Below are 19,549 nucleotides of genomic sequence, written 5' to 3'. Positions count from 1 at the left end.
AACGTTCCCACAAGTGACGGAGTCGGTAATTGGGGTAAGAAATGAGGTTTTTAGATTGTTACGGGACTGTTGGACATTACGTAACCCTCGTCCTTTTGACGACGTTACAACACGCTGTCTTATCAACGGCCATAACGGTTATGTTCCACAAGACCAAGGATGGGAAATAGTCCTAGTAAAACCAGAATGCATGACATGTTTCTGGACGTATGAATTACGTGTCTTTATTGCCTTTGCTGAACGACTTGTGTACTAGCTAGAATTATCTTCACAACTATCTTGTATCAAAGTTATTGTGTGCTATATTTCATGCTTTATGTAAAATAAGCGGTATTGTAAGTTTGTAAAATATTGTATAAAGGTTTGAACGCGAAATATTATTATAATCAGTTTTTCATATAGAATTGTAGTTGTTGAATTGTATATTAGCTACTAAGTATGAACTTAACGAGTAGGTACTACCCGAATTTAAACTTATAAAACGCTAATATGAAGAAAAAGCTTTTATAAATGAGTTCATATTATGCTACGAAATACTATTAACTACTCTTAATATTCTGTATGATTAACTTGTTCCATTTGACTATTTTGAAGGAAATGGCACCGACTACTCGACACACCGTGAATATGAATGAAGAGGAATTCCGTACTTTTCTAGCTTCAAACATAGCTGCAGTACAGGCTGCGCTACATACCAACAATAACCTTGGATCTAGCAGTACAGGAAATCGTGTAGGATGCACCTACAAAGAATTCACTGCCTGCAAACCTTTGGAATTTGATGGAACCGAAGGACCGATCGGATTGAAACGGTGGACCGAGAAGGTCGAATCGGTGTTTGCCATAAGTAAGTGTACTGAAGAGGACAAAGTGAAGTATGCTACGCATACCTTCACAGGTTCTGCGTTAACATGGTGGAATACCTATCTAGAGCAAGTGGGACAAGACGATGCGTACGCACTACCGTGGTCAGCATTCAAGCACGTGATGAACGAGAAGTACCGTCCCAGAACCGAGGTCAATAAGCTCAAGACAGAACTTAGAGGGTTACGAACCCAAGGATTTGATATTACCACGTACGAAAGACGATTCACAGAATTGTGCCTATTGTGTCCGGGAGCATTCGAAGATGACGAAGAGAAGATCGACGCGTTTGTGAAAGGATTACCGGAAAGAATCCAAGAAGATATAAGTTCACACGAGCCCGCCTCCATACAACAGGCATGTAGAATGGCTCACAAACTAGTGAACCAGAATGAAGAAAGAATTAAAGAACAGACTGCTGAAGAGGCCAATGTGAAGCAAGTCAAAAGAAAGTGGGAGGAAAACGGTGATAAGAATCACCAATACAACAACAACAGCAATTACAACAATAATCGCAACAATTATCCCAACAATCGCAACATCATTCGCAACTACAACAAACGGGCGAACAACAACAACAACAACAACAACAACAACAACAACTACAACAATCATCCCAACAACAATAATAACTGCAACAACAACAACAATCAGAAGCAGCTATGCCAAAGGTGTGAAAAGTATCACTCGGGGTTCTGCACCAAATTTTGCAATAAGTGTAAAAGAAATGGTCATAGCGCGGCGAAGTGTGAGGTCTACGGACCAGGGGTTAATAGAACGAAAGGAACAAATGGTGTCGGAACGAGTAATGGCGGAGCAAGTAGTGTCGGAGCAAGTTATGCCAATGTAGTTTGTTATAAATGTGGAAAACCGGGCCACATTATTAGAAATTGCCCGAACCAGGAGAACACGAATGGACAAGGCCGCGGAAGAGTTTTCAATATTAATGCGGCAGAGGCACAGGAAGACCCGGAGCTTGTTACGGGTACGTTTCTTATTGACAATAAATCTGCTTACGTTTTATTTGATTCGGGTGCGGATAGAAGCTATATGAGTAGAGATTTTTGTGCTAAATTAAGTTGTCCATTGACGCCTTTGGATAGTAAATTTTTACTCGAATTAGCAAATGGTAAATTAATTTCAGCAGATAATATATGTCGGAATCGAGAAATTAAACTGGTTAGCGAAACATTTAAGATTGACTTGATACCAGTAGAGTTAGGGAGTTTTGATGTGATAATCGGTATGGACTGGTTGAAAGAAGTGAAAGCAGAGATCGTTTGTTACAAAAATACAATTCGCATTATACGAGAAAAAGGAAAACCCTTAATGGTGTACGGAGAAAAGGGCAACACGAAGCTACATCTTATTAGTAATTTGAAGGCACAAAAACTAATAAGAAATGGTTGCTATGCTGTTCTAGCACACGTCGAGAAAGTACAAACTAAAGAAAAGAGCATCAATGATGTTCCCGTCGCAAAAGAATTTCCCGATGTATTTCCGAAAGAATTACCGGGATTACCCCCACATCGATCCGTTGAATTTCAAATAGATCTTGTACCAGGAGCTGCACCAATAGCTCGTGCTCCTTACAGACTCGCACCCAGCGAGATGAAAGAACTGCAAAGCCAATTACAAGAACTTTTAGAGCGTGGTTTCATTCGACCAAGCACATCACCGTGGGGAGCTCCTGTTTTGTTTGTCAAGAAGAAAGATGGTACATTCAGGGTGTGTATCGACTACCGAGAGTTGAACAAACTTACCATCAAGAACCGCTACCTACTACCGAGAATCGATGACTTATTTGATCAACGACAAGGCTCGTCTGTTTATTCAAAGATTGACTTACGTTCCGGGTATCATCAAATGCGGGTGAAAGAAGATGATATTCCAAAAACTGCTTTCAGAACACGTTACGGTCATTACAAGTTTATGGTCATGCTGTTTGGTTTAACTAATGCACCAGCTGTGTTCATGGACCTTATGAATCGAGTGTGTGGACCATACCTTGACAAGTTTGTCATTGTTTTCATTGATGACATACTTATTTACTCAAAGAATGACCAAGAACACGGTGAACATTTGAGAAAGGTGTTAGAAGTATTGAGGAAGGAAGAATTGTACGCTAAATTTTCAAAGTGTGCATTTTGGTTGGAAGAAGTTCAATTCCTCGGTCACATAGTGAACAAAAAAGGTATTAAGGTGGATCCGGCAAAGATAGAAACTGTTGAAAAGTGGGAAACCCCGAAAACTCCGAAACACATACGCCAGTTTTTAGGACTAGCTGGTTACTACAGAAGGTTCATCCAAGACTTTTCCAGAATAGCAAAACCCTTGACTGCATTAACGTATAAAGGGAAGAAATTTGAATGGAAGGATGAACAAGAGAAAGCGTTTCAGTTATTGAAGAAAAAGCTAACTACGGCACCTATATTGTCATTGCCTGAAGGGAATGATGATTTTGTGATTTATTGTGACGCATCAAAGCAAGGTCTCGGTTGTGTATTAATGCAACGAACGAAGGTGATTGCTTATGCGTCTAGACAATTGAAGATTCACGAGCAAAATTATACGACGCTTGATTTGGAATTAGGCGCGGTTGTTTTTGCATTAAAGACTTGGAGGCACTACTTATATGGGGTCAAAAGTATTATATATACCGACCACAAAAGTCTTCAACACATATTTAATCAGAAACAACTGAATATGAGGCAGCGTAGGTGGATTGAATTGTTGAATTATTATGACTTTGAGATTCGTTACCACCCGGGGAAGGCAAATGTGGTAGCCGATGCCTTGAGCAGGAAGGACAGAGAACCCATTCGAGTAAAATCTATGAATATAATGATTCATAATAACCTTACTACTCAAATAAAGGAGGCGCAACAAGGAGTTTTAAAAGAGGGAAATTTAAAGGATGAAATACCCAAAGGATCGGAGCAGCATCTTAATATTCGGGAAGACGGAACCCGGTATAGGGCTGAAAGGATTTGGGTACCAAAATTTGGAGATATGAGAGAAATGGTACTTAGAGAAGCTCATAAAACCAGATACTCAATAGATCCTGGAACGGGGAAGATGTACAAGGATCTCAAGAAACATTTTTGGTGGCCGGGTATGAAAGCCGATGTTGCTAAATACGTAGGAGAATGTTTGACGTGTTCTAAGGTCAAAGCTGAGCATCAGAAACCATCAGGTCTACTTCAACAACTCGAAATCCCAGAATGGAAATGGTAAAACATTACCATGGATTTCAACACTAAATTGTCAAGGACTGCAAGTGGTTTTGATACTATTTGGGTAATAGTTGATCGTCTCACCAAATTAGCACACTTCCTGCCAATAAGAGAAGATGACAAGATGGAGAAGTTAGCACGACTGTATTTGAAGGAAGTCGTCTCCAGACATAGAATACCAATCTCTATTATCTCTGATAGGGATGGCAGATTTATTTCAAGATTCTGGCAGACATTACGGCAAGCATTAGGAACTCGTCTAGACATGAGTACTGCCTATCATCCACAAACTAATGGGCAGAGCGAAAGGAAGATACAAACGCTTGAAGACATGCTACGAGCATGTGTTATTGATTTCGAAAACAGTTGGGATCGACATCTACCGTTAGCAGAATTTTCCTACAATAACAGCTACCATTCAAGCATTGAGATGGCACCGTTTGAAGCACTTTATGGTAGAAAGTGCAGGTCTCCGATTTGTTGGAGTGAAGTGGGGGATAGACAGATTACGGGTCCGGAGATTATACAAGAAACTACCGAGAAGATCATCCAAATTCAACAACGGTTGAAAACCGCCCAAAGTCGACAAAAGAGCTACGCTGACATTAAAAGAAAAGATATAGAATTTGAAATTGAAGAGATGGTCATGCTTAAAGTTGCACCTTGGAAAGGCGTTGTTCGATTTGGTAAACGAGGGAAATTAAATCCAAGGTATATTGGACCATTCAAGATTATTGATCGTGTCGGACCAGTAGCTTACCGACTTGAGTTACCTCAACAACTCGCGGCTGTACATAACACTTTCCACGTCTAGAATTTGAAGAAATGTTTTGCTAAAGAAGATCTCACTATTCCGTTAGATGAAATCCAAATCAACGAAAAACTCCAATTCATCGAAGAACCCGTCGAAATAATGGATCGTGAGGTTAAAAGACTTAAGCAAAACAAGACACCAATTGTTAAAGTTCGATGGAATGATCGTAGAGGACCCGAGTTCACCTGGGAGCATGAAGATCAGATGAAGAAGAAATACCCGCATCTATTTCCAGAAGATTCGTCAACACCTTCAACAGCTTAAAATTTCGGGACGAAATTTATTTAACGGGTAGGTACTGTAGTGACCCGAACTTTTCCATGTTTATATATATTAATTGAGATTGATATTTACATGATTAAATGTTTCCAACATGTTAAGCAATCAAATTTGTTAAGACTTGATTAATTGAAATATGTTTCATATAGACAATTGACCACCCAAGTTGACCGGTGATTCACGAACGTTAAAACTTGTAAAAACTATATGATGACATATATATGGATATATATATATAGTTAAAATGATACTATGATAAGTAAACATATCATTAAGTATATTAACAATGAACTACATATGTAAAAACAAGACTACTAACTTAATGATTTTTAAACGAGACATATATGTAACGATTATCGTTGTAAAGACATTTAATGTATATATATCATATTAAGAGATATTCATACATGATAATATCATGATAATATAATAATTTAAAATCTCATTTGATATTATAAACATTGAGTTAACAACATTTAACAAGATCGTTAACCTAAAGGTTTCAAAACAACACATACATGTAACGACTAACGATGACTTAACGACTCAGTTAAAATGTATATACATGTAGTGTTTTAATATGTATTTATACACTTTTGAAAGACTTCAATACACTTATCAAAATACTTCTACTTAACAAAAATGCTTACAATTACATCCTCGTTCAGTTTCATCAACAATTCTACTCGTATGCACCCGTATTCGTACTCGTACAATACACAGCTTTTAGATGTATGTACTATTGGTATATACACTCCAATGATCAGCTATTAGCAGCTCATGTGAGTCACCTAACATATGTGGGAACCATCATTTGGCAACTAGCATGAAATATCTCATAAAATTACAAAAATATGAGTAATCATTCATGACTTATTTACATGAAAACAAAATTACATATCCTTTATATCTAATCCATACACCAACGACCAAAAACACCTACAAACACTTTCATTCTTCAATTTTCTTCATATAATTGATCTCTCTCAAGTTCTATCTTCAAGTTCTAAGTGTTCTTCATAAATTCTACAAGTTCTAGTTACATAAAATCAAGAATACTTTCAAGTTTGCTAGCTCACTTCCAATCTTGTAAGGTGATCATCCAACCTCAAGAAATCTTTGTTTCTTACAGTAGGTTATCATTCTAATACAAGGTAATAATCATATTCAAACTTTGGTTCAATTTCTATAACTATAACAATCTTATTTCAAGTGATGATCTTACTTGAACTTGTTTTCGTGTCATGATTCTGCTTCAAGAACTTCGAGCCATCCAAGGATCCGTTGAAGCTAGATCCATTTTTCTCTTTTCCAGTAGGTTTATCCAAGGAACTTAAGGTAGTAATGATGTTCATAACATCTTTCGATTCATACATATAAAGCTATCTTATTCGAAGGTTTAAACTTGTAATCACTAGAACATAGTTTAGTTAATTCTAAACTTGTTCGCAAATAAAAGTTAATCCTTCTAACTTGACTTTTAAAATCAACTAAACACATGTTATATATCTATATGATATGCTAACTTAATGATTTAAAGCCTGGAAACACGAAAAACACCGTAAAACCGGATTTACGCCGTCGTAGTAACACCGCGGGCTGTTTTGGGTTAGTTAATTAAAAACTATGATAAACTTTGATTTAAAAGTTGTTATTCTGAGAAAATGATTTTTATTATGAACATGAAACTATATCCAAAAATTATGGTTAAACTCAAAGTGGAAGTATGTTTTCTAAAATGGTCATCTAGACGTCGTTCTTTCGACTGAAATGACTACCTTTACAAAAACGACTTGTAACTTATTTTTCTGACTATATATGTATACTTGATAATGTGTGCATATATAAGTTTTTACTGGGGTTTCGATAGCGTTAAGTCTTGTGAGACTATAATTGAAGGCTAGGTGAATATAGGAAGCGGGATTGGATTGTACGAATTAAATAAGATCGAAAATTGTTTAAAGTGGTCGAGCTGTTCAGATGCAGCCTTAAGCCGCGCCGCGACAAAGTGGTCCGCGCCACGGCATATCAAACAAACCAGGATCAGAAATTGGGTTAAAAAAGGTTGATTTTCCCGTTGTACGTCGCGCCGCGACGAATTAAGCCGCGCCGCGGCAATACTGCTGGACAGACTCCGATTTTAGCTCAAATTAAATGACTTTAGGGGCAAATTGGTAATTTGGCATATAAATCTGATGGGAGCATTAAATCCCAGCCACTTATCCATTTCATTTAATTTCTTTTCTCTTTTCTTTCCAATTTCTCTCTCAAAACACAAAACCCATTTAGATTAAACTTAAGATTTGGAGTTGGAGATTTGTGAATCAAACCTAGGAGCAAGAATTAAAGTTGTTCTCCTTGTTACTAGCTACAAGAGGATAGTCTTGGTAAGTTCTAACTTTATGTTTTAAGTTTTAATTGGTTAATGGCTAGGGTTTTGGTTACTAGAGACTTGTATGACCCATTTGGGGGTAAAATGGGTGAATTTGGGTTATGTTGTTTTAATGAAACCCTACTAGCCACAATCTAGGGTTTTGGTCTTGTGATTTGAGGTTGTAAGTGTCAAATGGTGTTGTTAGTCACTAATACACTTCTAGATAAATGAAAGAAGTGTTAATGGGTGAGTTTGACTTGATTGTGAGTCGAAGTAATTAAATGTAGTGACCCGAACTTTTCCATGTTTATATATATTAATTGAGATTGATATTTACATGATTAAATGTTTCCAACATGTTAAGCAATCAAACTTGTTAAGACTTGATTAATTGAAATATGTTTCATATAGACAATTGACCACCCAAGTTGACCGGTGATTCACGAACGTTAAAACTTGTAAAAACTATACAATGACATATATATGGTTATATATATAGTTAACATGTTTTTATTATAAGTATGTATCTCATTAGGTATTTTAACAATGAGTTATATACATAAAAATGAGACTATTAATTTAAGAAACTCGAAAACGATATATATAACGATTATCGTTATAACAACGTCTTACTAGGTACATATGAATCATATTAAGATATTGATACACTTGGTTAATTATGTTAAATGATAAGTAAATATATTATTAAGTGTATTAACAATGAAATAAATATGTAAAAATAAGACTACTAACTTAATGATTTCGAAACGAGACATATATGTAACGATTATCGTTGTAACGACATTTAACTGTATATACATCATACTAAGATATATTATATATCATAATATCATGATAATATAATAATTTAACATCTCATTTGTTATAATAAACAATGGGTTAACAACATTCAACAAGATCGTTAACCTAAAGGTTTCAAAACAACTTTTAAATGTAACGACTAACGATGACTTAACGACTCAGTTAAAATGTATATACATGTAGTGTTTTAATATTTATTCATACACTTTTGAAAGACTTCAAGACACTTATCAAAATACTTCTACTTAACAAAAATGCTTACAATTACATCCTCGTTCAGTTTCATCAACAATTCTACTCGTATGTACCCGTATTCGTACTCGTACAATACACAGCTTTTAGATGTATGTACTGTTGGTATATACACTCCAATGATCAGATCTTAGCAGCCCATGTGAGTCACCTAACACATGTGGGAACCATCATTTGGCAACTAGCATGAAATATCTCATAAAATTACAAAAATATGAGTAATCATTCATGACTTATTTACATGAAAACAAAATTACATATCCTTTATATCTAATCCATACACCAACGACCAAAAACACCTACAAACACTTTCATTCTTCAATTTTCTTCATCTAATTGATCTCTCTCAAGTTCTATCTTCAAGTTCTAAGTGTTCTTCATATATTTTACAAGTTCTAGTTACATAAAATCAAGAATACTTTCAAGTTTGCTAGCTCACTTCCAATCTTGTAAGGTGATCATCCAACCTCAAGAAATCTTTGTTTCTTACAATAGGTTATCATTCTAATACAAGGTAATAATCATATTCAAACTTTGGTTCAATTTCTATAACTATAACAATCTTATTTCAAGTGATGATCTTACTTGAACTTGTTTTCGTGTCATGATTCTGCTTCAAGAACTTCGAGCCATCCAAGGATCCGTTGAAGCTAGATCCATTTTTCTCTTTTCCAGTAGGTTTATCCAAGGAACTTAAGGTAGTAATGATGTTCATAACATCATTCGATTCATACATATAAAGCTATCTTATTCGAATGTTTAAACTTGTAATCACTAGAACATAGTTTAGTTAATTCTAAACTTGTTCGCAAACAAAAGTTAATCCTTCTAACTTGAATTTTAAAATCAACTAAACACATGTTCTATATCTATATGATATGCTAACTTAATGATTTAAAACCTGGAAACACGAAAAACACCGTAAAACCGGATTTACGCCGTCGTAGTAACACCGCGGGCTGTTTTGGTTTAGTTAATTAAAAACTATGATAAACTTTGATTTAAAAGTTGTTATTCTGAGAAAATGATTTTTATTATGAACATGAAACTATATCCAAAAATTATGGTTAAACTCAAAGTGGAAGTATGTTTTCTAAAATGGTCATCTAGACGTCGTTCTTTCGACTGAAATGACTACCTTTACAAAAACGACTTGTAACTTATTTTTCCGACTATAAACCTATACTTTTTCTGTTTAGATTCATAAAATAGAGTTCAATATGAAACCATAGCAATTGGATTCACTTAAAACGGATTTAAAATGAAGAAGTTATGGGTAAAACAAGATTGGATAATTTTTCTCATTTTAGCTACGTGAAAATTGGTAACAAATCTATTCCAACCATAACTTAATCAACTTGTATTGTATATTATGTAATCTTGAGATACCATAGACACGTATACAATGTTTCAACCTATCATGTCGACACATCTATATATATTTCGGAACAACCATAGACACTCTATATGTGAATGTTGGAGTTAGCTATACAGGGTTGAGGTTGATTCCAAAATATATATAGTTTGAGTTGTGATCAATACTGAGATACGTATACACTGGGTCGTGGATTGATTCAAGATAATATTTATCGATTTATTTCTATACATCTAATTGTGGACAACTAGTTGTAGGTTACTAACGAGGACAGCTGACTTAATAAACTTAAAACATCAAAATATATTAAAAGTGTTGTAAATATATTTTGAACATACTTTGATATATATGTATATATTGTTATAGGTTCGTGAATCAACCAGTGGCCAAGTCTTACTTCCCGACGAAGTAAAAATTTGTGAAAGTGAGTTATAGTCCCACTTTTAAAATCTAATATTTTTGGGATGAGAATACATGCAGGTTTTATAAATGATTTACAAAATAGACACAAGTACGTGAAACTACATTCTATGGTTGAATTATCGAAATCGAATATGCCCCTTTTTATTAAGTCTGGTAATCTAAGAATTAGGGAACAGACACCCTAATTGACGCGAATCCTAAAGATAGATCTATTGGGCCTAACAAGCCTCATCCAAAGTACCGGATGCTTTAGTACTTCGAAATTTATATCATATCCGAAGGGTGTCCCGGAATGATGGGGATATTCTTATATATGCAACTTGTTAATGTCGGTTACCAGGTGTTCACCATATGAATGATTTTTATCTCTATATATGGGATGTGTATTGAAATATGAAATCTTGTGGTCTATTGTTACGATTTGATATATATAGGTTAAACCTATAACTCACCAACATTTTTGTTGACGTTTAAAGCATGTTTATTCTCAGGTGAATATTAAGAGCTTCCGCTATTGCATACTAAAATAAGGACAAGATTTGGAGTCCATGTTTGTATGATATTGTGTAAAAACTGCATTCAAGAAACTGATTTCGATGTAACATATTTGTATTGTAAACCATTATGTAATGGTCGTGTGTAAACAGGATATTTTAGGTTATCATTATTTGATAATCTACGTAAAGCTTTTTAAACCTTTATTTATGAAATAAAGGTTATGGTTTGTTTTAAAAATGAATGCAGTCTTTGAAAAACGTCTCATATAGAGGTCAAAACCTCGCAACGAAATCGATTAATATGGAACGTTTTTAATCAATAAGAACGGGACATTTCAGTTGTTATCCGAGCGTTGGTCTTAGAGAACCAGAAAATTTGCATTAGTGTGTCTTATCGAGTTTGTTAGGATGCATTAGTGAGTCTGGACTTCGACCGTGTTTTCTTTAAAAATGATTGCTTAACATTTTTGTTGGAAACTATATATTTTTAACATATGAATATTATGTGATATATTAATCTCTTAACATGTTTGACATTATGTGATAGATGTCTACCTCTAGAACAAGTCCCATTGACTCACCTAATAATAATGAAGAGTCAAATGTAAATTGGAATGATTCGTGGACTGATTCACAAGTTTCCGAAGAGGAAACGGAAGAAGAGTCGGAACCGGAAGAAGAATCGGAACCGGAAGAAGAATCGGAACCGGATGAAGAAATAGAACCGGTGGGGGAAATAATAAAACGGTTAAGTAAAAGAAAATCCTCAACCAACCGACCAAGGTTAATTATGGTCAATGATGTTTCCGCCAAGGAAGCAAAATATTGGGAGGATTACCAATTCTCCGATGAATCGGATTCCGAAGAGAATTCCGATGATGTTATAGAAATTACCCCAACTGAATTTAAAAAGGCAAAAGAAAATAATAAGGAAAGGGCATAAAAATAGAGAAATCTAATTCCAACCCCGATGAACTTTATATGTATCGTCAACCCCCGAAGTCCTTAAGTTGTAACAATGACCCGGGAACCTCTAAACCACCAGGTTTTTCTAAACCAATGTGGACAACGACAGTTAGTATTAGGGGAACATCATATATCCCTAGAAACTTGGCAAAACGAACCAAAACCGAAGAAGAAGAAACGAGCGAGTCGGAATAAGATAGTTGTATTCGTGTGGTGTAATATATGTAATATAGTGTGCTTATGCTTTATGATATATGTAAAAATTGCTTGTATTAATAAGTATTTTTTTATGAATCTAACTCTTGTCTATTTTACAGTTTAAAAACACAAAATGGATAGACAACCCAATATTTTAAGAGACCTACCCGGAGACATGATTGATGAAATCTTGTCTAGAGTCGGTCAGAATTCCTCGGCACAACTATTTAAGGCGAGATCAGTTTGTAAGACATTCGAAGAACGTTCCAAGAATGTCTTGGTTTATAAGAGACTTTCGTTTGAAAGATGGGGGATATCACATTGGGAAACCCATAAGTTACGATGTGTTTACTTTGACGCATATATTGCGGGGAACCCAAATGCTATTTTACGCAACGGGTTAAGAAATTATTTTGACTCAATATATCCGAATATTGGACTTCGTGATTTAGAAAAAGCGGCTAACATGCAACATAAAGAAGCATGTTATGCTTACGGATTAGTAATGTTCGCTTCTCACCAAAGTGAGAACAAGAACATCGGGCTACAACTATTAAACAAAACGTTTCCACAAGTGACGGAGTCGGTAATTGGGGTAAGAAATGAGGTTTTTAGATTGTTACGGGACTGTTGGACATTACGTAACCCTCGTCCTTTTGACGATGTTACAACACGCTGTCTTATCAACGGCCATAACGGTTATGTTCCACAAGACCAAGGATGGGAAGTAATCCTAGTAAAACCAGAATGCATGACTTGTTTCTGGACGTATGAATTACGTGTCTTTATTGCCTTTGCTGAACGACTTGTGTACTAGCTAGAATTATCTTCACAACTATCTTGTATCAAAGTTATTGCGTGCTATATTTCATGCTTTATGTAAAATAAGCGGTATTGTAAGTTTGTAAAATATTGTATAAAAGTTTGAACGCGAAATATTATTATAATCAGTTTTTCATATAGAATTGTAGTAGTTGAATTGTATATTAGCTACTAAGTATGAACTTAACGGGTAGGTACTACCCGAATTTAAACTTATAAAACGCTAATATGAAGAAAAAGCTTTTATAAATGAGTTCATATTATGCTACGAAATACTATTAACTACTCTTAATATTCTGTATGATTAACTTGTTCCATTTGAATATTTTGAAGGAAATGGCACCGACTACTCGACACACCGTGAATATGAATGAAGAGGAATTCCGTACTTTTCTAGCTTCAAACATAGCCGCAGTACAGGCTGCGCTACATACCAACAATAACCTTGGATCTAGCAGTACAGGAAATCGTGTAGGATGCAGCTACAAAGAATTCACTGCCTGCAAACCTTTGGAATTTGATGGAACCGAAGGACCGATCGGATTGAAACGGTGGACCGAGAAGGTCGAATCGGTGTTTACCATAAGTAAGTGTACTGAAGAGGACAAAGTGAAGTACGCTACGCATACCTTCACAGGTTCTGCGTTAACATGGTGGAATACCTATCTAGAGCAAGTGGGACAAGACGATGCGTACGCACTACCGTGGTCAGCATTCAAGCACTTGATGAACGAGAAGTACCGTCCCAGAACCAAGGTCAATAAGCTCAAGACAGAACTTAGAGGGTTACGAACCCAAGGATTTGATATTACCACGTACGAAAGACGATTCACAGAATTGTGCCTATTGTGTCCGGGAGCATTCGAAGATGAGGAAGAGAAGATCGACGCGTTTGTGAAAGGATTACCGGAAAGAATCCAAGAAGATATAAGTTCACACGAGCCCGCCTCTATACAACAGGCATGTAGAATGGCTCACAAACTAGTGAACCAGATTGAAGAAAGAATTAAAGAACAGACTGCTGAAGAGGCCAATGTGAAGCAAGTCAAAAGAAAGTGGGACGAAAACGGTGATAAGAATCACCAATACAACAACAACAGCAATTACAACAATAATCGCAACAATTATCCCAACAATCGCAACATCAATCGCAACTACAACAAACGGCCCAACAACAACAACAACAACAACAACAACAACAACAACAACAACAACAACAACAACAACAGCAACTACAACAATCATCCCAACAACAATAATAACCGCAACAACAACAACAATCAGAAGCAGCTATGCCAAAGGTATGAAAAGTATCACTCGGGGTTCTGCACCAAATTTTGCAACAAGTGTAAAAGAAATGGTCATAGCGCGGCGAAGTGTGAGGTCTACGGACCAGGGGTTAATAGAACGAAAGGAACAAATGGTGTCGGAACGAGTAATGGCGGAGCAAGTAGTGTCGGAGCAAGTTATGCCAATGTAGTTTGTTATAAATGTGGAAAACCGGGCCACATTATTAGAAATTGCCTGAACCAGGAGAACACGAATGGACAAGGCCGCGGAAGAGTTTTCAATATTAATGCGGCAGAGGCACAAGAAGACCCGGAGCTTGTTACGGGTACGTTTCTTATTGACAATAAATCTGCTTACGTTTTATTTGATTCGGGTGCGGATAGAAGCTATATGAGTAGAGATTTTTGTGCTAAATTAAGTTGTCCATTGACGCCTTTGGATAGTAAATTTTTACTCGAATTAGCAAATGGTAAATTAATTTCAGCAGATAATATATGTCGGAATCGAGAAATTAAACTGGTTAGCGAAACATTTAAGATTGATTTGATACCAGTAGAGTTAGGGAGTTTTGATGTGATAATCGGTATGGACTGGTTGAAAGAAGTGAAAGTAGAGATCGTCTGTTACAAAAATGCAATTCGCATTATACGAGAAAAAGGAAAACCCTTAATGGTGTACGGAGAAAAGGGCAACACGAAGCTACATCTTATTAGTAATTTGAAGGCACAAAAACTAATAAGAAAAGGTTGCTATGCTGTTCTAGCACACGTCGAGAAAGTACAAACTGAAGAAAAGAGCATCAATGATGTTCCCATTGCAAAAGAATTTCCCGATGTATTTCCGAAAGAATTACCAGGATTACCCCCACATTGATCTGTTGAATTTCAAATAGATCTTGTACCAGGAGCTGCACCAATAGCTCGTGCTCCTTACAGACTCGCACCCAGCGAGATGAAAGAACTGCAAAGCCAATTACAAGAACTTTTAGAGCGTGGTTTCATTCGACCAAGCACATCACCGTGGGGAGCTCCTGTTTTGTTTGTCAAGAAGAAAGATGGTACATTCAGGTTGTGTATCGACTACCAAGAGTTGAACAAACTTACCATCAAGAACCGCTACCCACTACCGAGAATTGACGACTTATTTGATCAACTACAAGGCTCGTCTGTTTATTCAAAGATTGACTTACGTTCCGGGTATCATCAAATGCGGGTGAAAGAAGATGATATTCCAAAGACTGCTTTCAGAACACGTTACGGTCATTACGAGTTTATGGTCATGCCGTTTGGTTTAACTAATACACCAGCTGTGTTCATGGACCTTATGAACCGAGTGTGTGGACCATACCTTGACAAGTTTGTCATTGTTTTCATTGATGACATACTTATTTACTCAAAGAATGACCAAGAACACGGTGAACATTTGAGAAAGGTGTTAGAAGTATTGAGGAAGGAAGAATTGTACGCTAAGTTTTCAAAGTGTGCATTTTGGTTGGAAGAAGTTCAATTCCTCGGTCACATAGTGAACAAAGAAGGTATTAAGGTGGATCCGGCAAAGATAGAAACTGTTGAAAAGTGGGAAACCCCGAAAACTCCGAAACACATACGCCAGTTTTTAGGACTAGCTGGTTACTACAGAAGGTTCATCCAAGATTTTTCCAGAATAGCAAAACCCTTGACTGCATTAACGCATAAAGGGAAGAAATTTGAATGGAATGATGAACAAGAGAAAGCGTTTCAGTTATTGAAGAAAAAGCTAACTACGGCACCTATATTGTCATTGCCTGAAGGGAATGATGATTTTGTGATTTATTGTGACGCATCAAAGCAAGGTCTCGGTTGTGTATTAATGCAACGGACGAAGGTGATTGCTTATGCGTCTAGACAATTGAAGATTCACGAGCAAAATTATACGACGCATGATTTGGAATTAGGCGCGGTTGTTTTTGCATTAAAGACTTGGAGGCACTACTTATATGGGGTCAAAAGTATTATATATACCGACCACAAAAGTCTTCAACACATATTTAATCAGAAACAACTGAATATGAGGCAGCGTAGGTGGATTGAATTGTTGAATGATTACGACTTTGAGATTCGTTACCACCCGGGGAAGGCAAATGTGGTAGCCGATGCCTTGAGCAGGAAGGACAGAGAACCCATTCGAGTAAAATCTATGAATATAATGATTCATAATAACCTTACTACTCAAATAAAGGAGGCGCAACAAGGAGTTTTAAAAGAGGGAAATTTAAAGGATGAAATACCCAAAGGATCGGAGAAGCATCTTAATATTCAAGAAGACGGAACCCGGTATAGGGCTGAAAGGATTTGGGTACCAAAATTTGGAGATATGAGAGAAATGGTACTTAGAGAAGCTCATAAAACCAGATACTCAATACATCTTGGAACGGGGAAGATGTACAAGGATCTCAAGAAACATTTTTGGTGGCCGGGTATGAAAGCCGATGTTGCTAAATACGTAGGAGAATGTTTGACGTGTTCTAAGGTCAAAGCTGAGCATCAGAAACCATCAGGTCTACTTCAACAACCCGAAATCCCAGAATGGAAATGGGAAAACATTACCATGGATTTCATCACTAAATTGCCAAGGACTGCAAGTGGTTTTGATACTATTTGGGTAATAGTTGATCGTCTCACCAAATCAGCACACTTCCTGCCAATAAGAGAAGATGACAAGATGGAGAAGTTAGCACGACTGTATTTGAAGGAAGTCGTCTCCAGACATGGAATACCAATCTCTATTATCTCTGATAGGGATGGCAGATTTATTTCAAGATTCTGGCAGACATTACAGCAAGCATTAGGAACTCGTCTAGACATGAGTACTGCCTATCATCCACAAACTGATGGGCAGAGCGAAAGGACGATACAAACGCTTGAAGACATGCTACGAGCATGTGTTATTGATTTCGGAAACAGTTGGGATCGACATCTACCGTTAGCAGAAATTTCCTACAACAACAGCTACCATTCAAGCATTGAGATGGCGCCGTTTGAAGCACTTTATGGTAGAAAGTGCAGGTCTCCAATTTGTTGGAGTGAAGTGGGGGATAGACAGATTACGGGTCCGGAGATTATACAAGAAACTACCGAGAAGATCATCCAAATTCAACAACGGTTGAAAACCGCCCAAAGTCGACAAAAGAGCTACGCTAACATTAAAAGAAAAGATATAGAATTTGAAATTGGAGAGATGGTCATGCTTAAAGTTGCACCTTGGAAAGGCGTTGTTCGATTTGGTAAACGAGGGAAATTAAATCCAAGGTATATTGGACCATTCAAGATTATTGATCGTGTCGGACCAGTAGCTTACCGACTTGAGTTACCTCAACAACTCGTGTCGGACCAGTAGCTTACCGACTTGAAGAAATGTTTTGCTAAAGAAGATCTCACTATTCCGTTAGATGAAATCCAAATCAACGAAAAACTTCAATTCATCGAAGAACCCGTCGAAATAATGGATCGTGAGGTTAAAAGACTTAAGCAAAACAAGATACCAATTGTTAAGGTTCGATGGAATGCTCGTAGAGGACCCGAGTTCACCTGGGAGCGTGAAGATCAGATGAAGAAGAAATACCCGCATCTATTTCCAGAATATTCGTCAACACCTTCAACAGCTTAAAATTTCGGGACGAAATTTATTTAACGGGTAGGTACTGTAGTGACCCGAACTTTTCCATGTTTATATATATTAATTGAGATTGATATTTACATGATTAAATGTTTCCAACATGTTAAGCAATCAAACTTGTTAAGACTTGATTAATTGAAATATGTTTCATATAGACAATTGACCACCCAAGTTGACCGGTGATTCAAGAACGTTAAAACTTGTAAAAACTATACAATGACATATATATGGTTATATATATAGTTAACATGTTTTTATTATAAGTATGTATCTCATTAGGTATTTTAACAATGAGTTATATACATAAAAATGAGACTATTAATTTAAGAAACTCGAAAACGATATATATAACGATTATCGTTATAACAACGTCTTACTAGGTACATATGAATCATATTAAGATATTGATACACTTTGTTAATTATGTTAAATGATAAGTAAATATATTATTAAGTGTATTAACAATGAAATAAATATGTAAAAATAAGACTACTAACTTAATGATTTCGAAACGAGACATATATGTAACGATTATCGTTATAACGACATTTAACTGTATATACATCATACTAAGATATATTATATATCATAATATCATGATAATATAATAATTTAACATCTCATTTGTTATAATAAACAATGGGTTAACAACATTCAATAAGATCGTTAACCTAAAGGTTTCAAAACAACTTTTAAATGTAACGACTAACGATGACTTAACGACTCAGTTAAAATGTATATACATGTAGTGTTTTAATATGTATTCATACACTTTTTAAAGACTTCAAGACACTTATCAAAATACTTCTACTTAACAAAAATGCTTACAATTACATCCTCGTTCAGTTTCATCAACAATTCTACTCGTATGCACCCGTATTCGTACTCGTACAATACACAGCTTTTAGATGTATGTACTATTGGTATATACACTCCAATGATCAGCTCTTAGCAGCCCATGTGAGTTACCTAACACATGTGGGAACCATCATTTGGCAACTAGCATGAAATATCTCATAAAATTACAAAAATATGAGTAATCATTCATGACTTATTTACATGAAAACAAAATTACATATCCTTTATATCTAATCCATACACCAACGACCAAAAACACCTACAAACACTTTCATTCTTCAATTTTCTTCATCTAATTGATCTCTCTCAAGTTCTATCTTCAAGTTCTAAGTGTTCTTCATATATTTTACAAGTTCTAGTTACATAAAATCAAGAATACTTTCAAGTTTGCTAGCTCACTTCCAATCTTGTAAGGTGATCATCCAACCTCAAGAAATCTTTGTTTCTTACAATAGGTTATCATTCTAATACAAGGTAATAATCATATTCAAACTTTGGTTCAATTTCTATAACTATAACAATCTTATTTCAAGTGATGATCTTACTTGAACTTGTTTTCGTGTCATGATTCTGCTTCAAGAACTTCGAGCCATCCAAGGATCCGTTGAAGCTAGATCCATTTTTCTCTTTTCCAGTAGGTTTATCCAAGGAACTTAAGGTAGTAATGATGTTCATAACATCATTCGATTCATACATATAAAGCTATCTTATTCGAAGGTTTAAACTTGTAATCACTAGAACATAGTTTAGTTAATTCTAAACTTGTTCGCAAACAAAAGTTAATCCTTCTAACTTGACTTTTAAAATTAACTAAACACATGTTCT

This window comes from Rutidosis leptorrhynchoides, chromosome 8 (assembly GCF_046630445.1).
Source record: "Rutidosis leptorrhynchoides isolate AG116_Rl617_1_P2 chromosome 8, CSIRO_AGI_Rlap_v1, whole genome shotgun sequence".
Lineage (NCBI taxonomy): Eukaryota > Viridiplantae > Streptophyta > Magnoliopsida > Asterales > Asteraceae > Rutidosis > Rutidosis leptorrhynchoides.
Note: the sequence above shows the minus strand (reverse complement) of the source record.